Source organism: Pituophis catenifer, unplaced genomic scaffold (assembly GCF_029215685.1).
Source record: "Pituophis catenifer annectens isolate HBS135680 unplaced genomic scaffold, rPitCat1.0.hap2 SCAF_6, whole genome shotgun sequence".
Classification (NCBI taxonomy): domain Eukaryota; kingdom Metazoa; phylum Chordata; class Lepidosauria; order Squamata; family Colubridae; genus Pituophis; species Pituophis catenifer.
The window spans coordinates 11,035,165-11,047,251 of NW_027256886.1; the positions used below are offsets into that span (position 1 = coordinate 11,035,165).

Here is a 12,087-nt window from a genome sequence, read left to right on the forward strand (position 1 = left end):
CTGCAGGCATTTTTGCGAGCACGCAAAGCTCCATTTGTGCGAGTAGCGGGCACAAACAGCTGCGGCTTGAGCAAATGGAGGTCTGCACGCTCGTGCAAGCGCCTGACTTTCACACAACAATCCCCTCTACCTCGCCCCCCCTCCCATCAGGCCACCAAGACAGAAAGTTTGGGGACTGCTGATATTTAAAATATATATTTGAGAAATACTCCATGTCTGTATTTAGTCCTGTTCTACTAGAAATGGCCGACCTACTGTCTATGGAGATTGTCAGTCATCCAGGTCATGGCTGTCCCTAAGGTGCTTTTTCAAGAGGCAACTAGATTTTCTGATTTTTCTTTGAAGACGTTTCACTTCAAAGAAGCAAAATGTCTTCAAAAAAAAAAAAAAAAAGCCCAGAACGTCCAGTTGCCTCTTGAAAAAGCACCTATAGCACGACCGACCTACTGTATGCATGCAACTATTTTGAGCATTATGCTTAGTCTAGCAGCCTGTGAGAATGTAGCTATCATTTTAGCATTTGTTTTCCGTTAACATTAATCTCTCCCCAGCTCTTTAAAACAATAAACAAAACCCTGTAATTTTCTTTCCTTAGAAAATTCCAAACTGGCTGTTTCACCTCATTTGTTTTTTCTGTTCACTTTTACCGAGAGAGATAAGACCTGGCTGCCTTAAATTAGGTCACTAAAACTTAAAAATCTAAGCAGGCAAATATTTGCCCATCATCAGGTATCATATTGATGGAAAAGGTAAAAGGAATGTGAGGATTTTGCAGGGAAAATAGGAGATAGGAGCTACAGGAGAATACACAAAGATACCCCAAATTCAAAGATTACATAGCATTCTCTGACAAGGACATGACAGGAGTTGGCCAATGGGATAGCTTGCTTTGGGGGCCAAAGATCTCAGCTGCCAGGCAGACTCATACCAAGGAAGATAATAGCCTTGAATAACCTAGTTCATCAGAGAATTTCTCAAACCTTTCAAGTAGCTCAAGCTGTCAGTAATTAATGCCATATTTTATCTATGCAGTGATTTTCAGAGGTAAGCAGTATTCAGAGCTGAAGCAGGAAAAATAGTTTAGACCAGGGCTGTCACACTCCCAGCCTGCAGGCGAGATGCATCACACACTGGCCACGCCCAGTTTAGCAAAGGGTGGGGGAAGTTGCAATATCTCGCCCACCTGCCCTATTTAGGGTGACTCGCTCCCTCCTTAATGTAGGGGGAGCGGAGGAGCCCTTGCAGGGTAGAGCTGAGAAGTTTGTGCAGTTTCTGTCGGATAAAGTCACTCAGATTTGGATGGACCTGGACTGATTGGGCAATACCGACAGAGATGACGGGGGCAGGTCTTAGTCCTATTGTGTGGGTCGAGTTTGAGCCAGTGACTCCTGAGGAAGTGGACAAGGCTGTAGGTGCGATGAGTTCCTCCACCTGTTTATTGGACCCGTGCCCCTCCTGGCTGGTTTTGGCCAGCAGGTAGGTGATATGAGGCTGGCTCCAGGCTTTAGTTAACGCGTCCTTCAGGGAGGGGTCCTTCCCGCAACCATTAAAGGAGGCGGTTGTAAAGCCCCTCCTCAAGAAGCCTTCCCTGGATCCAGCAGAATTAAAGAACTTTCGGCCAGTCTCCAACCTACCCTTCGTGGGAAAGGTTGTAGAGAAAGTGGTGGCACTTCAGTTCCTGCGGTCATTGGATGAAACGGATTATCTAGACCCTTTTCAGTCTGGCTTCAGGCCTGGCTACAGCACGGAAACTGCCTTGGTCACACTGATGGATGATCTCTGGTGAGCCTGAGATGGGGGTCATTCCTCTATCTTGGTGCTACTTGACATCTCAGCAGCTTTCGACCTTTTGACCATGGTATCCTTCTGGGACGACTAAGGGAGTTGGGAGTGAGGCACCATGTTACGGTGGTTCTCCTCCTATCTCTCTGGTTGGTCACAGTCGGTGTTGGTAGGAGGACAGAGGTCGACCCCTAGGTCCCTCGTTTGCGGGGTGCCTCAGGGCTCGGTCCTCTCTCCCCTCCTACATGAAACATCTACATGAAACCGCTGGGTGAAATCATCCAATGATACGGGGTGGGATATCAACAATATGCTGATAATATCCAGCTGTATATCCACCCCACGTCAGTTCAGTGATGCAGTGGATGTGATGTGCCGGTGCCTGGAGGCTGTGAGGGTCTGGATGGGAGTCAACAGGCTCAGACTTAACCCAGACAAGACCAAATGGCTGTGGGTATTGCCTCCTAAAGACTATGTCGATTGTCCATCTCTGGTCCTGAGGGGGGGGGAGAGATTGTCCCCCTCAGAACGGGCTCGCAATCTGGGTGTCCTTCTAGACTCACAGCTAAGATTAGAGCAACAAGCTGTGGCTAGGGGGACTTTTGCACAGGTTCGCCTGGTGCACCAACTGTGACCCTACTTAGATCAGGAGGCTCTCCTCACAGTCACTCATGCCCTTGTCACCTCACGGTTGGATTATTGCAACACACTCTACATGGGGCTACCCTTGAAAAGTGTTCAGCGACTACAGTTGGTACAGAATGCAGACGAGCGAGCTATTGTGGGTGCACCTAGATACACCCACATTACACCAATTCTCCGCGAGCTGCACTGGCTCCCTATCGGTCTCCGGACACAATTCAAGGTGTTGGTTATTACCTTTAAAGCCCTACATGGCTCAGGGCCAGGCTATCTTCGAGACTGCTTTCTACTGCATAGCTCACAGCGACCGGTAAGATTCCACAGAGTTGGTTTTCTCCGGGTCCCGTCAGCTAAACAATGTCGGCTGGCGGACCCGCGGGGGAGGGCCTTCTCTGTGGCTGCCCCAGCTCTCTGGAACCAATTACCTCCTGAGGTCCGGACTGCCCCCACCCTATTGGCCTTCCAGAAAGCGGTGAAGACCTGGCTTTTCTGGCAGGCCTGGGGCCGTTGATCTCGCTGCTGCAATCTTGCGAGACCCGGCCATGAATGGAGTGTTTTTAATGTTGTTTTTTTTTAAAAAAAACAACTTTTATGGTATATTGTTCACATTATTTTTTTGTTGTAAACTGTACAGAGTCCCCAGGGAGTTCGGTGGCATAGAAATGCGACAAATAAATAAATAAATAAATAAATAAATAAATATGTCATGTGACAACGCTGTGACGATGTGAGTTGACACTCCTGGTTTAGACCTAGAGAAGCACACCTGGTGAACTTGAAAGGGGGCGCCTTAAAGAAGCCATATCTATTCCCTGCCACTCAGCTAGAAGGCATCAGGCATATGTGAATATCATCATTTTCCCCTTTTTGTTGCTACACTGCTTCATTCTATTTACAATATAATGTTTAATCTTAAATCCTTTTACTCTTTTGTGGCTTTTAAAGGGTTGTAAAAAAATTTTGAGCGGGGGGGGGGCTACAGGTAGTCCTCGACTTAAACAGTTCCTTTAGTGACCATTTGCCATTACAACAGTGCTGAAAAAAGTGACTTATGATTGTTTTCACACTTATGACCGTTGCAGCTTCACCATGGCCACATGATCAATATTCTGATTCATATTTAGGATGGTTGTAGTGTCCGGGGTCATGTGAATGACCTCTTGCGACCTTCTGACCAGCAAAATCAGTGGGGAAGCCAGATTCACTTAAGAACCGTATTACTAACTTTTAACAACTGCAGTGTGATTCATTTGACAACTGTGGCAAGAAAGGTCGTAAAATGGGGCAAAACTCACTTAACAACCGTCTTGCTTAGCAACAGAATTTTTCACCCAGTATTGGTCGTAAATCAAGGAAACCCATAAAAAGGTTTCCAATATTTGTTTTGTTCTCTGCTCCAGATTTTTATTCTGCATGTAGATTTCAGAATATTACACATTTTACTTCCAGGTATCCTTTTTCTTTCAGATATCCTGTAGGGAAGTATATTTAAAAACATTAAGAAAATAATTGTATTTTACAATTTAAACCTTTTAATATTTTGTGTGCGTGTGCATGCATCTTATGAATCAAGATAGTTTGAAGACTACTACTTTGCATGCTTCCTAGCCTGGTGCCTTCTTAGGATTTGAAGGGAAATTCCTATTTAATAATGTGATTTAGACTGATTAATCAAGAAGAAAATATTTAGTCTATTGTTATCCCTATTTTTTTTTAATCGTTAAGTCTCATCTCATACAGTACAGTACAGTACAGAAGCAGCTTGCAAAATTAAGCTAATTTCGTTGATATGTAGAAAAGCTTCTTTTGTAATTAAAGAAAAATACATCTAGAGCAGATATGCACAACTGGCAATCAAATTTAAAAAATACTTCTGCATGAAATCGATTTGGAGTTTCAGCAGACCATTAGAGGAGGGACATCTCCGCTTTTGATTCTGGCTCTACCTACCACGGGGATGTAGCTTGCCACAAAGTTAACTCAGCAGAAGTACAGCCCTTGGTAGGAAGAAAAATGACTTTGTTGCTTCTTATCTAAGGAAAAGGATTCCTTTTCAAGCATTGGGTTGCCTTATGCAACACTACACATAGTGTGGGCATCTATTCAAAAAATATTGAAATGTATTTAATTAAATGTATTTAATGAAATATTGAATAAGTATTTAAATTTTACTTATTTATAATTTAGATTCCTAAGGCCATCAAAGTCAACAGCAACTCTTAAACAAGAGTCTTGAGTAAGAATGCTGAATTTTAAAAGATTAGTTCAAGTAAAGTATAATTGAGAAAAAAATGTTTCAGACAATCCCTAATATCTGTAATTTGTGAAAACTATTTTTAAGGAAAAAGCAAATTTAGGTATCATGAAATTGTAGAGACATTTTTGCTGGTCAACTTGGAAAAAACCTGCTCTTAACATTAATATGATTACACCCACAAAAGTCTAGAAATTTGACGGGTTATAGAGGTAGATCAATAACTTTCTGCAGGGGGCAATATTTAAGTACTCAGAAGAAGGTTTGCACACTATAGAAATATCAGAGTTAATTCAAATTAATACCTAATAAATACTGCTTGATAAAAGACATAATGCATTTAGAATGTATGAGCTACCTATTCATTATACGAATTTGCTTCTGTAATGACTTTTAAATGAATGACTTTTCACCCAGCTTCATTTCTCCTTTGAGTTATGCTAGGGCAGTTTATTGAATCTTAGGGGAGGCTCATTGGAAATTATCGTTTTGCATAAACTATATGAAACTTGGCATAATGTATAATATTTCATGGATAAATCAGGACAAAGCTTTGATCCTCTCTTTGGTTAAATTGCAGCTGAGACACCTACCTAATGGAAAGGGTGAATACAGAAACTTGGGGAAGAATAATTCAATACTATCATATTTGCTGGGAAATATGAATAGAATAATGTAATGGCTACCCTGGAGGCAGAATGCTGAAAATAATAGGTAAAGATGTGATGGCCTGAATTTTTTTAAATACATTTTTTAACAAATCAGATCTTGTTTTGCTTTTCTGAGAATCGAAGAGTGAACATTTACAAAACACTAATGAAATGCTTTATTTATAAAACAATGAATACAGTAAAAAAGATGCTGAACTATTGCTATTCTTTATATTTCCAAAATGTTTTCGTTCATAATAGGGTCTGTGTTGAGTGTCAGAGTACTGTAATCCATGTGCACAGATGGCAGCAATCAATCTATCACCATTTCCTCTTTCACTAAATAGCTCAATATATAGTCTTTTCTCCCATTTTCCCCCATAGCAGCAGTCCTTTGGATGAGTTGTACTGAGAACACTGTCATTTTCATTAAAGAAAAAGTATGATGAATTGAGTCCTGATCTGCTTGTTGGTTATAATGTGCAGTTGGATTAACCTTGAGGAACAGGGAAGAGCTGCAATTAAGTCAACTGTCAAGATAAATCTGAGGCTGGACAGAAATGCAAAAAATGAGTAAGCATCTGAGATACAACTCTCCCTAGTTGTCATGATGATCAAGGGGAGGGGGGGACACTTTCAGATTTGCATGATTCTGTTACTATAACCTTATAATAAAGGCATATTAGCATTTACAACTCTGGCACCTAGACTGGTATACCTTGAGGGACTAACAGGGGTTGTCTGTTGCTGATTTTTTTTAAAATCTAGAGTTCGGTGCATCTCTTATGACTGGGCCTGACTGGATGAGATTGATTTATTTCATTGCTGGCTGGTTTCTTTATTTACCAAACTGAGAACATTGAGCCTTTCTGGCTTTTTTAGAATTCTTCAGCTTTTAATTCACAACACAGTTAGTGAATGGACAACACACAACACACCAAACATGATAATTGTGTAGCAGATTCAAGTTACAGGTATTTCATGGTTTGTTTCTAAAATAGCAAAGTGAATTTAAGTTAGTAAAGGGGGAAAATAAACTTATTGCATTAAATTGCTTTTTTTGGTGTGGGGAAATGTCTGCCCGGCTTACATATTTTTGCATTTTTACCAACAAAATAAGGAGATACAGTCCAGTAGAACTCTATTGTTATTAATTTTGACTTTGGAGATGGAATTTAGTGCAATTATCCATTCTACTACAGCCTTCCACTTTAGTTTTGAGAGAGAGTGGGTTTTACATATTACAAAGTCTGTAGATACCACTATTCCAAGATGCTTTACTTTCAAGAATGAAAGGCAGAACCAAACTGTCTGCAAAGCCTAATATCAAGTTCTGGCATATGATCTCTATTTCCAAGAATGACTTTGGGCACTCACCAATAAAAAAGTTGAATAACTGCAGTCTAATGGTTTGCTTGGAAGTTGGGAAGCTGAAGGTGATAAGGGAGCATCTTGTAGAGTTAGTGAGTTTGGGGGTCAGACTTACTTTTTTTTCTGAACATACCCATGACTTGCTCTCAAATCTGCAACTAGTCTAGAATGAGACAAAACAAGTGGTTACGGCCTAACCCTGTATTGCCTTCTACAAAACTGTCCTTTGTAAGTTCCATTGATACAGAGGAGAGCCTTAAGATACATTTCCAGGTTGTCAACCGTAAAATCCTTCATATGTCCCTGCAGGAATACTTTTCTCTGGTTTCTCTTATCGTCTCCTCATTTGTTAAGATCAGTTGGAGTTAGCATGCTCCAGGTCTCATTGGTAAAGCAGTAGCATCTTGGAGCTGGAACCTGTGTCTGCCCCTAATTTTTGACTAAAATCTCTTATCTCTATGGACTTCAACCCAAACTCCCTTTGAGCAGGCCTTTGGACAGGATCATTTGTGACCTTGAGCTTGACTTTGAGTGACCTCTGTCAGAGTCAGCATAACATACGTATTGTCCCCCTGACATGGATTCTTAATATATTTTTCATGCTATTGTTTTGATTTATTTGTATTTGTATAAATATGCTATCAAAATTTTGCTTTTCCTAATCTGCCAGATACACTTTATCTTCTTGGGCATCAGAATGAACAGGGGAATAAATTAAAGAAGTATCACTTAAAATAGGTTTTATTGCCAGTCTTAATTTAGCTTGCTCATATTGTCCTTGCCTACTTTGACTTCTTTGTTTGTGTTCTTGTTGTCTGTGTCTGCAAGAAAATAATTGAAGGACATTGTTGCAAATACTGTTTTTTGGCTGGATGTTGAAAGAGATTGTTTTCCTAAACTTTGTGAATGTGTTGTGAGACATGTACAAATTACTTCACAGCTGTAACTTTCACATCAGTAAAGTTAATATCAACATTGAGGCATAGCCCATAAGATACGGTAAAAGGTTAGGTCAGCATTTCTGCTTCATTCCCCTGTTATGTATTAGGTATTTATAATGCGGCCATAAAATCCATCCAAGATTTGAAACTTGGCATCAACATTGGAAATCTGAAGTAACTGTTGATGTGAAACTGTGACATGATCAGCCAGCATTGCTGCTGTGTGTCATGCCCTCATTCTTGGGCAGCCAGGATGTTTAAATTTGGATTGGGGAGGTCATGTTTCAGTGGCCACTTCGGTTACAAGAAGATTCCTGTATAAATCTGGCTGGGCACTGTCTTCCAGCTTCAAACATTTTTTTTCATGGTGGCTACAGACAGAATTTTTTTTTTTTAAAAGGAACAGCCAAAAACTATGTGTGTGTGTGGGGGGGGGTGTATATAGACCATGAACAATTGTGTTCCAAGTATGATCATTCCAATATGTGTGGTTTGATAGCCTCCACATAAGAGGCATGGAATTTGAACTCATTCTGTACCGCTGCATATTCATTGGTACCGAGACTTTGTACATTGTTTATCCAAACACTGGTCTCCCTTTGACTCTTACTGCAATCTGAGTACAGTAGAACCTGATTCATACCAACAAAAACGGGGAGGGAGAAGAGAAAAGCATTTTTGGCAGAGGTTAGGCCCTGGCTGGATAAACACAGGGGCTTATTTATAATCCAACAGCAATGAAGAGCAAGTAGGCAGCCCATGTAAATCAAGGCCCCATTGAGGAGAAGCAAGGAGAGACCAACTCTAATTCAAATATAAAGGCATTTGGGAGGTGCATTTCCTAATTGCACCATTTTCTCTTTTCTCATCAACCAGACCACACAATCTCATTCTTGTCTATTCTTTGGCGGTTCCTTAAAAAATTCTCTTGGGAAATTTTTAGTATTAAGTAAACATCATAGAAAGCAGAGAATTGGATTGCACGGTTTTGACTTTCTTAGTTTTGCAAGAAATGACTGAAATCTAGAACTGGATCTTACTAAGGCAGTTATGATAAGTGTAGCAGCTGCTTCTCCTTTTTAAGACCCTCATTGCAACATGGGATTTCAGAAGAGAGAGTGTGTGTGTCCAAGATGCACTTTTATAGAATAATGTAAGAATTAAACATGCCTTTTTAGTAAGGATTTGATTGTTTGTGTTCTGACATATTCTCACCTGATCAGATTTCTGGATCGTTGTGATTTAATGTATCTATGGATGATAAGCCTGTTATTCAACAAATTAATCAGATTTTGACATGACCCAAAATTAGACATAGACAATCCCTGTCTGGCTGGAGGCTACAAATTAATTCTGCAATGAGTGTAAGGCTGCAGGATCTTTTGTGGTGAAAATTACAGGTATAAAATCCAGAGTGGAAAGGGAAAAGTTGTCTCTCTTAAGAAAACACCTGTCTCTGAAAAGTCCCTGAGGCATTGATCCCAAACTGTTGGGCTGTGGTGACATTTGACAGCTTGACACTGTAAATTGTAGGCACTTTAAAAAAAGTAAAGTGGCTGGTGTAAGAATGGACATGCCCATCCTCAAAATGGCTGCCACGCTTGCTTTGCCCATTCACAAAATGGCTGCCAACCACAAAACATTAGTGATTGATGGCAAACTATTTTTTACTTCCCTTTCTACTTTCCCTGGATGCATCCTAACAATCAAGTATGCCTTTAACACTATTTTCTAGACAAATAGGTGTCCTTATAAACAAAGCACTGGGCTACTGTGATCACCACTTTTACTTCTAAGAATGTTTACAATAGCAATGCATAATCTGAGAGCCATAGTCTGTTGCCTTCTTTGAATTCCGCCATTTTTTTTAAGGGGGAAATTATGGACAATTATATATGAACTATATTTTATTAATTAAATTAAATGTGTTATTGTGTCCCTTTTTCACTCTAGCCATGTTCACTTTTTTTTTGCAGAGCTTTGATCCCCTTCAGCCTGGGGGCGAAAAAAAGCTAACCTGTGGAATTTAAGACACTGAAAATAAAACACCAATTTTGGAAGCTAATGCCTTACGTTATGGCATGCCAGCTTCTTTTTAAAGTTTGATTTAAAATTAAACCAGTCTTTTTTTAAAAAAAGCTGGCATCAGGAGAGGTGTTTTTGGGTTTCTTGCTGTCCAGGGTGCCACGTGGGGGTTTCTATTCTTGAAACAACACATTTTATATTTCTGGGCTTTTTGTTCTTCGTGAAGAATCCTGATTCTCCTTTCTTGGCCAAAATTGAGGCAACATTTGGATAAGATTTTAATTAAGGCTGGAGTCCAGGCGATATACCTTGTGGTAAAGCAAGAATTTCTGCTGTGCTTTTGCTGCTTCAGGCATGCAGAACATGAAAAGATCACAGTGGACAAAGGCAGGCATGCTTATTTTGGATGTCTCTTGAAATAATCAGTACCTGTAGATTAGGCCTTTCTAATCAGGTTAGTCTGTGATACTCTCCCTGGAAAAAATAATCCCCATTTAGTTCACAAGCTTCCTTTGATTTGTCATTCGCTGTTGGGTGTTTCAAATACTTATGCCATACTGCCCTCTCATGTCCATTCTGATGGAAGCCTGTTATCATATATATTCATAATACGATTTTATTTCTCTCATTCCCTTTTTCTCTTGAAAGAAAACACTTTGATCAACCTTTGGAAAACATTTTGAGGCTGGGTGATTAGTGGGCTCTTAACTTTTTTTTAAAAAAAAATCAGTTTTAGTAAATAACACCCCCCTCCCCCAACGGTATATTAAAAGACAAAAAAAATCCTATGGCTATATTTTAACAACCATTTTGCAGGATATTTTTTTTAATTACTTACTAGTTGAGTGTGATTTCCTTCAGACTGCTGTTTATTTAAAAATGTTGCTTTCCTCCAAATCCCCAGCCTGTCACTGCAAATTTAATCTTTGATGAATAAATAACTATTCCTGTACATCAACTAGAATATCTCCTTCAGTGCTTTGAGTTATATATCTTGGTTTTGCTGATTCCTTTCCCTTTCCCACTTTTGGGGCTACTGGGGTGCTTATATTCTTGCAACTGCAAAAATATTGGTTGAGCGAGGAGTTATTTGCCATAGCTGGAAAGATCAAACAAATCAAAACATGGTTGAAAGGTAAAAATCTCCTTGAACTGAATTTGAGTTCTAGAGACTTTATGACCATGGATACAGCCACGTAGCATTTTTGGCAGTAGAGGATAAGTGCTTTGTCATTGCCTTCATCTATGATTTTTATTTCTTATTCTAACCCTAAATATTGGACTTTGCTTGTGGTTTCCCATCCATGCATGAACCAGATCCTGTTTCAAGTTCAAGCAAAATGGGCTAGAAACAGCCACCAAGCTGGTCAAATCATTGCTAGGATTTCTCAAGTGTGGACATACATATTGTATGTGTGTGTGTATACATTCAGTGTAAACAGCTGTTAGGAAACCAGACATGTTCTCTTTGCTTGTTTTTCTCTCTCCCACACTTGTATTCTAACTTTTCCACTTACCCACTCAAACCCTTCTTCCTACAGACCTCAGTATTTTTATTCTTGTATGCCACTGGCACACAGTGGCTCAGACGCTGAGCTTGTCGATTGAAAAGTTGGCAGTTCAGAGGTTCGAATCCCTAGTGCTGCGTAATGGAGTGAGCTCCCGTTACTTGTCCCAGCTTCTGCCAACCTAGTAGTTTGAAAACACATAAAAAAAACTCAAGTAGAAAAATAGGGACCACCTTTGGTGGGAAGGTAACAGCATTCCGTGCGCCTTTGGCATTTTGTCATGCCGGCCACATGACCACGGAGACGTCTTCAGACAGCGTTGGCTCTTCAGCTTTGAAACAGAGATGAGCACCGCCCCCTAGAGTCAGGAACGACTAGCACATATGCACGAGGGGAACCTTTATCTTTACCTTATGCCACTGAATTGAACCAGTTCACAGCAATTTACAGTAGAAATCAAACTAGAAATCCAGTGAAATCGAACAGTAATATTTTGTAGGATCATAATAATGATAGTTGTAGCTAAAGTTTCATCTACATGGCAGCAAATTGGAACTGGAAGGTGTTTTGGAAGTGTTTAGAGAAGATGGCAGGACCTGGTGGAGCCTTGCCTCTCTGGGAGGCTGTCACACAGTGTTGGATTAAATATTTACAAGGATAAATACTACCTTCAGTAGCAGCTTACAGTCTTGGGTGTGCAGGGAATGTTGAATATTTCCCCCTGGATAAATGCATAGGTCAGGCCAGTCCCAACTGGAAAACATGATCTTGAAGATATTTGGAAGCTAATCCACCTAGGGCTTTATAAGTGAAAACCAGCTTCTTGAATTGTACCTAGAAGCTCACAGAAAACTAATGCAGCATTTGCAGTACAGGTGTGAGACTGAATTATTTCCACTCCAGCAGTTTTCATA

The 12,087-nt window shown here is 40.2% G+C and overlaps 1 protein-coding gene across 5 annotated transcripts in view; it reads left to right on the forward strand.

Moving 5' to 3' along the window:
• The window catches only part of TBL1XR1 (TBL1X/Y related 1), a 243,633-nt gene that overhangs the window by 186,211 nt on the left and 45,335 nt on the right, over positions 1–12,087 (forward strand). The window lies entirely within an intron of this gene.